General features: G+C 38.1%; 1 protein-coding gene across 1 annotated transcript in view; it reads right to left on the bottom strand.

The window, feature by feature from the left end:
- The window catches only part of LOC115214238 (beta-1,3-galactosyltransferase 1-like), a 63,393-nt gene that overhangs the window by 52,716 nt on the left and 677 nt on the right, over window positions 1–10,000 (bottom strand). The gene's annotated exons all lie outside the window — the stretch shown is intronic.

Here is a 10,000-nt window from a genome sequence, read left to right as displayed (position 1 = left end):
GACGACATGCCGCTAAGCATCCTCACCCAGCGTGCAAACTATTCTACCAGCCCGTCGCCTTAGACCTTACTTAATAATAGTTGATAATGAATCTTTAAATCATCGGTGATGTATGAGTTATGGATCTATGTTCTTTGCTCTAAATTCAACCATATTTTGGTCCATATGGGTTACTCTTTTACCCTTTTACTTTGTTTCGGTTATTTGACAGCGGCCATGCTGGAGCACCGCCTTTAGTCGAGCAAATTGACCCCAGGACTTATTCTTTGTAAGCCTAGTACTTATTCTATCGGTTTCTTTTGCCGAACTGCTAAGTTAAGGAGACGTAAACACACCAGCATCGGTTGTAAAGCGATGTCGGGCGACAAACACAGACACACAAACACACAGTAGCTCCAGTAATAATGGGTGTGAAGTTAAATGAGTACTTTGAGGTACTGAATTTGCAATTTCCATCGTTGTCCCCTTTCACCTATATTTTTCTTAATACATCAATATTAAATCGCCAAATCGACAGCTGACTTTCATAACGCATAATATTTTGTTGTCTCAAACAGATTTGTTGTTGCAATTTGGTTTCTGTATATATCTTTATATGTTTTTTCTTGTTTACTTGTTTCAGTCATTGGACTGCGATCATCCTGCAGCCACCTTGAAGTGTTTAGTCGAACAAATTGACACCAATACTTACTTTCTCTTTTTAAAGAAACTGATGCTCGTTGTCAAGCGGTAGCAGGGTACATACACAAATACAATCACACACACACACACACACACACACACAGAGACACACATACATGCACACACACGCACTCATGCACACAAACACACGCACACACTCATAAACACATACATACACATACGTATGTATGTATGTATGTATGCATGCATGCATGTATGTATGCATGTATGTATGTAAGCATGTATGTATGTATGTATGTATGTATGTATGTATGTATGTATGTATGTATGTATGTACGTACGTATGTATGCATGTATGTATGTACTTATGTATGTATCGTTGCTATTATTCAAAAGTGTCCAAAACGTTCCTTTCTCAGAAAACGAAAAAGTAGTTTCACTATTTCATAGCAAAACCGTTGTACAACATTTGGACTATTTTTGATATCTTGGCAGCTGAAGCATCTGGGAATACGATAGCTTGACCAAAAGAACTAGCTATTGCAACCGAAAAGAAATATTGAAGAAAACGCATCTGGCCAAATTTGGACATACGACTTTTTAACATAACAGCAACGGTATACATTTCTTTATATTTTATGTTTAACATTTTATAAACAGCTGTTGGGCAATGGATAGGTACCGAAATGTGCCAAGAAAGCTTTGTGAAAATTCCATTTGACCACAAGAATAAAAAATTTGATTGAAACATTCGTAAGGCTTTCGTGGCTCATTTCAAAGGGGGTTTCTCCATTACCTTTTTCCAAAGGTCGTTCATTCTGTTCTACAGGAATAATTCTCTCGATGGTTTGGTATATACCCTATTACTCCAATAATAATAAGTTAAATTTGACGGACTTCCGTATACGTTACATTTACCAAATTCCATTCGCAACACATCTAATCTAGAACTACGTAAAGCGAATTTGTTCACCAAACGACCTGGATTTACATTTCTACAATTGTGCATTTGTTTATTTTTTTACTTACTTCAGTCACTGAACTGTGGCCATGCTGGGGAACTGTTTTGAAGGGTTTAGTCGAACAAATCGACCCAAGTACTTATTTTTTAAAGCCTGGTACTTATTCTCTTTTGCTGATCCGCTAAGTTACGGTGAGTAAACTAACCAGCACTAGTTGTCAAGTGGATTGGGGGAACAAAAATAACACAAACCCAAAGACACACACTCTCATACACACATGCATACATGGCCACACATACTCATACATAATTTGTATGTTTATTTTAAAATTATAAGTATATGAAAGAAAGGAGTTGAACGACTAGTTAACAAATATCCTTTATTCTCAATAAAGGATATTTGTTAACTAGTCGTTCAACTCCATTCTTTCATATACTTATAATTTTAATATATATATATATATATTATATATATATATATATATATATTTATTTATTTATTTATATATATGTACATGCATACACGACGGGTTTCTTTTCAGCTTTTCTCTACCAAATCAACCCACAGAGCTTCAGTCGGATGCCTCGGAGCTATAGCATAAGACATTTGCTCAAATAAGTGCACAGTACAGTGAGACTGAATTCAAGACTGCGTTGTGGAGAGAAAAAGCTCCATACCCACACAGGTTACCCAAATTATCGTACCTAGAGTTTTACCAACAATTTGAAGAAGTCTTTCGTTTTATCGATGAACATACTCTTCACATTAACTTCTTACATGCGGTCACTTTCAAGGCTAACCTTTCTAGGCATTGTGTAGAGAACTGGAACAACATCATCGTGCTTCATAGGCAGATGAAATTATGATGAAATTTAGGGATAGTTATCTGTGTTGGAAAACATAATTAGTTGGCCCAAAACGTCATCATTTCCATGTAACTCCTACAGTCTGCACCGATTGTCACATTTGGCATTTTCATCGCTTTCTGTATCAACTATTGTTGCAAAATCCTGTTATTGGATAGAAAATTATACCCTTCAATGTGAGAGAAAATGTAACAGTTGTAGGAATATATAAGAACATTTATCCCGGCCAAACGATGTTCCTATGTTTTTTGAAAGTGCCGTAACCAGATAAAGCTCTTCTTTTTAACCATTCATATTCTTGACATATACATTCAAATGGTACACAAAGAAGGAATGTGTTATGTTGGCATTTTAAGAGCAATGGGCTAGGTTGGAGTATATATGTGTCTGTCTGTCTGTCTGTCTGTCTGTATGTATGTTTGTATGTATGTATGTATGTATGTATGCATGTATGTGTGTGTGTGTGTGTGTGTGTGTATGTGTGTGTGTGTGTGTGTGTGTAAGTGTATGTGAGTGTATTATGTTTGTATGTATGTTTCTATTTATGTGTCCTGGTCATGACTTAAAACTGCATGAAATAGTGGGGCTCTGGCACGGGAGTTTCAGTGTTTTGATCGGTATGAAACTACCTCTTAGCTACTATTGTTCCCAAGTCTACTCTGACTTGGAGAAGTAGAACCTGCTAAATTTCCAATTCTGGGTTTACTTGCAGGCGAACCACTGGGAGTGAAGGGCTCCTAGTTCTTGTTAGAACTCCCTTCTAGGAGAAGGCAAACTCGTATTAAAAACCTGAAGGGCGGTTTCTTTCTGTCATCTCAGTCTCTCTTGTGCCACTGGTGTTATAGGAGATTGCGCTGAAAAGTGGGTTCGAATTCAGTGCTATGCAATACTTTATCCAATCAAAACAAATTCACGCACAGGAACTTACTGGATTCTCAGAGCGTTTGCACGGACTTACTGAGATTAGGAAGTCGTCTTATTTGGTTACGAGTTGACTTCCAGCATGTATGGATGCATATATGTATGTATGTATGTGTGTATGTATGCATGTATGTATGTATGTATGTATGTATGTATGTATGTATGTATGTATGTATGTATGTATGTATGTATGTATGTATGTATGTATGTATGTATGTATGTATGTATGTATGTATGTATGTATGTATGTATGCATGCATGTATGCATGTATTATGTATGTATGCATGCATGCATGTATGCATGTATGTATGTATGTATGTATGTATGTGTGTATGTATGCATGTATGTATGTATGTATGTATGTATGTATGTATGTATGTATGTATGTAAACCTATGTATCTATGTACGTCTGTTTGAATGCCTGCATTCATGTATCAATCAAATTTATCGCTGCCCTACACCTGTTTAATCCTTCTCTTAAGTCATCCTTTTTTTTCTGAAATAGTGTCAAAGTGTTCTGTATTCAAGCTACTCACTCTTCATCAGCCATATGTCCACCCTGTCGAGAGTTCGGCATGTGAAGACTTTCCATTTCCCTCTATGTTATGCTGTATGCATACAATCAGCTAAGTTCTTGTTTCCAGTCCATTCTTTGATATCATCAGTCCACAGCTGACGGCTTCTTGCTCTCTTCTTCTTCATACTTCCGTCCCAATCGGTCGTGGTGTATTGAATGTCCAAAATATATCTTTGTGGACCCGATTTTCAACAGTAAGTGTCTTTGGACTCCCAGCTTTTCTAATACTGCAGTGTTTGTTACTCTGTCTTTCTGGCTTATTCTGCTCAATTTACGAAAAATCCATATCACAAAGGCATTTATCATCTTTTCTATTGCTCTGTACATTGTCCACGTTTCTGTCTCGTAGGGGACAAAGGGCGTAACATAATAGTTTACTAGTTTCAATTTTAGGTGCAGCATTCTTACTGTTGAGGTCTTGGTCTTGTAACATCTTAAAATTAAAGGAAACGCTTGAGTCTTTTTCCTACTTCGATGATCATCAACGCAGTGTATGTCAACCGAGATCAACTAGAGCGTTAGTGTCCTATTTCAGGTAGAAGCGGTAAAGTCAACATAGTTAAATCAATGTTGAGACACTATATCACTGACTTTGTTTGCCAGAGGAACCTCTTATCAGGGTTGTTTGCAATTGAGTTCACTCACTTATCATGATTTTGGAATAATATTATCTTTAAATTGCATATTTCTTCAATGTTACATTATGATTTGAGTGATAGTAAATGGTACAACCACACCATAACATGTAACGAGTAAAGTGTGACTGTGTCGTAAGAAGCTTGCTTCCGGTTGAACTGAGAGGACGCCTCCCTCTGAGCTCCGTCCTAAAAAGAAAAAAGAACAAAAACAGTGTTCTTCACGCACCTGTTAAAGTCGTAACGCTGGTATGCAGCTGGCGAAAGTTGAACTGAAAGACGCTGTAAGGTAAGACTTTTTGCTTTTTGAGTCCGGTAGGATTGGTTGCCTGTTGGTTTTATTTTTTTGAACAGGCAAGGAGTCCTTACTGAATTCGAAGATTTTTGTCTGCCTTGCGGTGGAGACGTGTGTGTTATCTCACATAATTGTGAGAAATTATATTTGAAAATTTTTGTGCCCACGTGGATTAAAAGAATTGGCCAGGAGTACCTTTCGGCCGAAAATTTATTTCTTTGCCTGGATTTGAACTCTCTTTTCACAGCTATCATTTATTTAAAAGAAAAAAGAACTTTATTTGAACTGTTATTTTAATTTTTTCTTCCCTTCTGTTGTGTCTTCTTTCTTTATTTGAAAACGTATTGACGAACTATATTTGAACTTTTTATTTAAAAAAAAAAATGGCAAAGGAAATATTAATGTGGGAATTAACACCTCCCAAATCATGGCTAAAAGAGCTCGAAAAGAAGACGGTGGTGTTGAGGACTTATTCAAAGTCGCTCGATACCATAACCGTTTTCCCGAAAGCCACAATTTTGAGAGAGCTGGCAGAATACATGCCTTCACGGGCAGTCAAATTTGCAACGGTCAGGTTGCTATTTGACTCCCCCAAAGAAGCTTGCGATTTTGCAAGCCGGCCCCTCGAGGGGAAGGAAATAATGTTTCTTCCCAGTTATTGTGGAAAGAAGTTAACGAGGGCTTGGGTTTGCGGCTTGCCACCCGGAATTGAGCCCGAGTGGATAGAGGACTCTATCTGCCGGGGTCTGGGTGGTAGCAGTACCAAGCTGCTCAACGTAAAAATTTTGCCTGCGGCTGATTGGGAGGGGTCAAAAGCTGTGTTGACCCTATAGACCCAATCAGCCGAAAGTCTGGTTTTCCCAGATTTTTTTAGGATGGCCGGGTCTAGGTATCCGGTGATGCTCGAGGGACGCCCCCCAACAAGTGTCACCTGTGCCTGGAGACCGGTCACATCAAGAAAAACTGCCCCAAGGACCAAAATAGGATTCTGGAGCAGTTAACAGAGGAACCACTCCCTGCTCCCACAATAGAAGGAGAGAATGATGAGGATGTCGAGGAGCTTTCCACCTCGTCGAAAAAACGAAAGCGAAAGGTGGGCAACAATGGTTGCCCACCGAAGAACCCGAGAGCTGCGGGAGAAAAGAACCTGCTGGACACAGCCTGGGAACACCACCCTCCCGCACCCCAAGGGAAAAAGAAAAGAAAAAAGAAAAACGGGACATTGTCGGCTGGTTGTGACACGCTGCCGGCGTGTCCCGATTCTCCTTTGGCGAGTGTGCTGCTGAAGGAGGAATTTTTGGACCTCTTCCACAAGGGAGGAACCTTGCAAAATGAAAACAAAAAAAATGAAAGGAAGTGCCGGTGGGAGGGGCTTCTGTCCTACACGGAGGACCCTGAGTGGCCTTCGCAGGTGGCTGCGGAGGTCATATGGGAGAACGATCTATGGAAGATAACGAACTCCTTCCCGAAGGACTCCTTCAGATTTATGTTGAAACCTTTAAGTGAGAGGATTATTGCCTCGTGTTTGTGTTTTATTTTTAATTTTGAACTGTGTAAGAGGTTTATTGCCTCATTGTGTTTTTTAAAAAAAAGAAAAAAAGAACAATGTTTTAGAGAAGCGAAAGTCGGCGGGACCCTGAGTGGCCTTCGCAGGTGGCTGCGGAGGTCATATGGGAGAACGATCTATGGAAGATAACGAACTCCTTCCCGAAGGACTCCTTCAGATTTATGTTGAAACCTTTAAGTGAGAGGATTATTGCCTCGTGTTTGTGTTTTATTTTTAATTTTAAACTGTGTAAGAGGTTTATTGCCTCATTGTGTTTTTTAAAAAAAAGAAAAAAAGAACAATGTTTTAGAGAAGCGAAAGTCGGCGGGCGCTTTTCGTCTTCTCCCATCCTTATCATCCATATATCATCATCATTCATCCCATTAATGTCTCTGTCTAGCCCTCGAGCTTCTCTCTGTGTGCTGCCCTTGTGGCAAATTTAATGAAATAAAGAAGTTTGCTCCCTAACAACATGCCACGGGGTTCAACCCCACGGCGTGGCACATTGAAGAAGGGTAATTTAATATAAACCTATAATCTCAGACCAACCAAAAGCTTTTGAGTGGATTTGGCAGATGGAAACTGAAAGAAAACTGTCGTATGCGTATGTGTGTATGTATGTATGTACGTATGTATGTAAGTTGCATGCGTGTTTGTATATTATATATATATGTGTGTGTGTGTGTGGTATATTATTATGTATATACTTATATATATATATGTATATGTAGGTGTACTATACACTTATATGTATATGTATATATGTATATATGCTTATTCTTGTATATGTGTACCTTCTTTAATATTCATATTTTCACTTTATATCTTCATTTTATACCTTTATAATTGTACTTTATAATCTCTGACGAGGCCTTGAGATATATGTATATATAACTCATTTTAAACTGCATATTACCTCAATACATCTGACTAATATGAGCATAATGAGATACTCTTATCGACAGGCTGAAACTGCTGTAAGATCCATTTTATATGTATTGTTCTTATGGTATTATCTTACTTATTGATGTGTACTGTTTTATTCCGTATTATTCTGTTTGATCTGGATGTTCCTAAATGATTAGTTAATAAATTATATGAATTGGTATTATCTAGTAGTTGATGATTGAAAGAAATCTATTCCTCCATTTTCTTATTTTGTATTATGAGTTTGAGGTAAAACATTTTACCTTCGCCCATATAATACAATAAATGAATTAATTGCATTGCAATTCTTAGCATTTATGTATTAGCCTCTCTGGGTACTTTACTGGCAGTATATTGCATAAATGATATCCCATAGTGGGTTACACTCATAACCCCTATCTCACTTTGAAATTATATGTATATACATATATATATATATATATATATATATATGTATAAGGGTGGAAAGGAACACACGAGTTGATATATATGAAAAAACAAGTCAAAAATAGAAAATGCTAAGATAATTTTATAGTGAATCTTTCAGTACCGGTTTCGGTCATTTTGAGACCTTTTCAACTGTAACGATTAAATAATTAAATTTAGAAAAATTAGAAGAAAAGTTTTTTTAAAAGAATATTTCTATAGCAGTGTTCAGATATAAGTAGCATTCTGCCTTTCTCTGACTCCCTTGTTTGCACTTGTGTGTTCGGGGTCGTTGTGAGTTCTTGGTAGGGTAGGTGAAGAATAAGGAGGCTGGTGTGGAGAGGGGATGGGGAAATCTGGGAATGCCTTGATGGTCGTATTTTGAATGGTCAGTGGCTGACAGTAGTCGCAGTTCAATTCAGGAATTGTTTATGGAATTTGCGTAGGCGTTATACTGAAAGACATTATTGACAAGGTTAAGGGGTGGAAGGTGGAGAAGTAGAAGAAGAAGAAGAAGATGACGATGTTGATGATGATGATGATGATGAAGAAGAAGAAGAAGAAGAAGAAGAAGGAGAAGGAGAAGATGATGGTGATGATGGTGGTGATGATGATGACGACGATGATGATGATAATGATGATGATGAAGAAGAAGAGGAAGAAGAAGAAGAAAAAAACAGAGAAGGGAGAATATGAATGGGTGAAAGTATAGCTGTGATGGGGATGATTAGTAATGGATTCTATGGAGTGTAATATTTGTGTGTGTATATATTTCTTTTATTCTAAAGTTGAGGTATATTAATTGTTTGTCGTAGACCCGTTAAGAAGTGGCTTGTATTTTGTAATAAAGAGATTTTCTTTACTTATTCGTTGTCTCGAGGTTGTATCGTCCCTAAATTGGTAGAGGGGGAAAATCCTGAAGTTTGGTGTTTTTTTGTTGGCGCAAGTATCTATGTGTTGGCTAAAAGCTATTTTTCTGTTTTGGGGAATTTTTATCTGGGATCTGTGCAGGGCCATTCGTTTACGCAAACCATTTTTTGTTTGGCCTATGTACTGCTCTTGACACCCGGAACAGGTTAGTGAGTATATTAGGTTCTCCGAAGCACATGTGAAGTTGCTTTTCACTGTAAACCGTTGTCCCTGTTTGAAGGAGAACTCTGATCCCTCAATTAGATAGTCGCATATCCCGCAATTGGGTCTTCCACATTTTTTTACTGTCGGCTTCTGTGTTTAAGAGTGAATTCGGGCTTGTGTTAGGAGACTTTTCATGGATCTAGGCTGTCTTTTGCTTTTTATGATCGTGTGTGTTTGGAGGATTGTGTTCATTCTGTGGTCTTTTTTTAGGAGGGTCTTTTTTGTGGAGGATGGTGCCGAAGGCTTCGTTATTGAGAGGGTTGTGTGTGGAGATGTATGGTAAGGCTTTTGGTTGTAAGTTTTTCTTTGATTTGGGATGTCTCAGTTCCTTGATGTTAAGTTAAAGGGCACGTTGAATGCACTTGTCAATAAGTGAAGGTGGATAGTTCCTGGTGATAAGGGTATCTTTTAGTTCTTGTAGTCGTGTGTCTCTGGTGTTTGCGTTAGAGACTATAGTGCATATCCTTTTTGCTAGATTGAAGGGGATATTCATCCTGGTGTGTATGGGGTGGCATGAATTGAATGGAAGATATTGCTTAGAGTCTGTAGGCTTATAGTATATGTCTGTTTCTATTATATTATTAGCTTTCTTAATGAGGATATCGAGGAAAAGAGTTGTTGCTGGCTATATTCCATCGTGAATTGGATGTTTACGTCCAGTCCGTTTAAAATTTCCTGGAATTCTATGAGTTTTTCTATATTTTTATGCCAAAGGATGAAACAGTCATCTAGATATCTCTTCCAGTTGTTTTCTATGTAGATGGAGAAAGGGCTGCCATATCTTTCTAGAACCTTACGATACAGACTGATCTCTAGGCATCCTATGACTAGGTTGGCAAAGGAGGGGGTCATTCGTGTACCCATCGCAGTCCCCGATTTTTATCGGTAGAAGTTGTCATTGAAGGCGAAGAAGTTATTTTCCAGGATGAATTTAACCCCTTCTATCACAAATTCTTTTTTGATGCGGTGTGGTAGTTCGTTGGTGTGATTCTCTAGCCAGAATTGGATTGCCTCTAGTCCTAGGTTGTGGGGGATATTGGAGTAGAGGTTGACTACATCGAAGGATA

Source organism: Octopus sinensis, linkage group LG7 (assembly GCF_006345805.1).
Source record: "Octopus sinensis linkage group LG7, ASM634580v1, whole genome shotgun sequence".
Taxonomy (NCBI): domain Eukaryota; kingdom Metazoa; phylum Mollusca; class Cephalopoda; order Octopoda; family Octopodidae; genus Octopus; species Octopus sinensis.
This window is presented reverse-complemented; position numbering and strand designations above follow the sequence as displayed.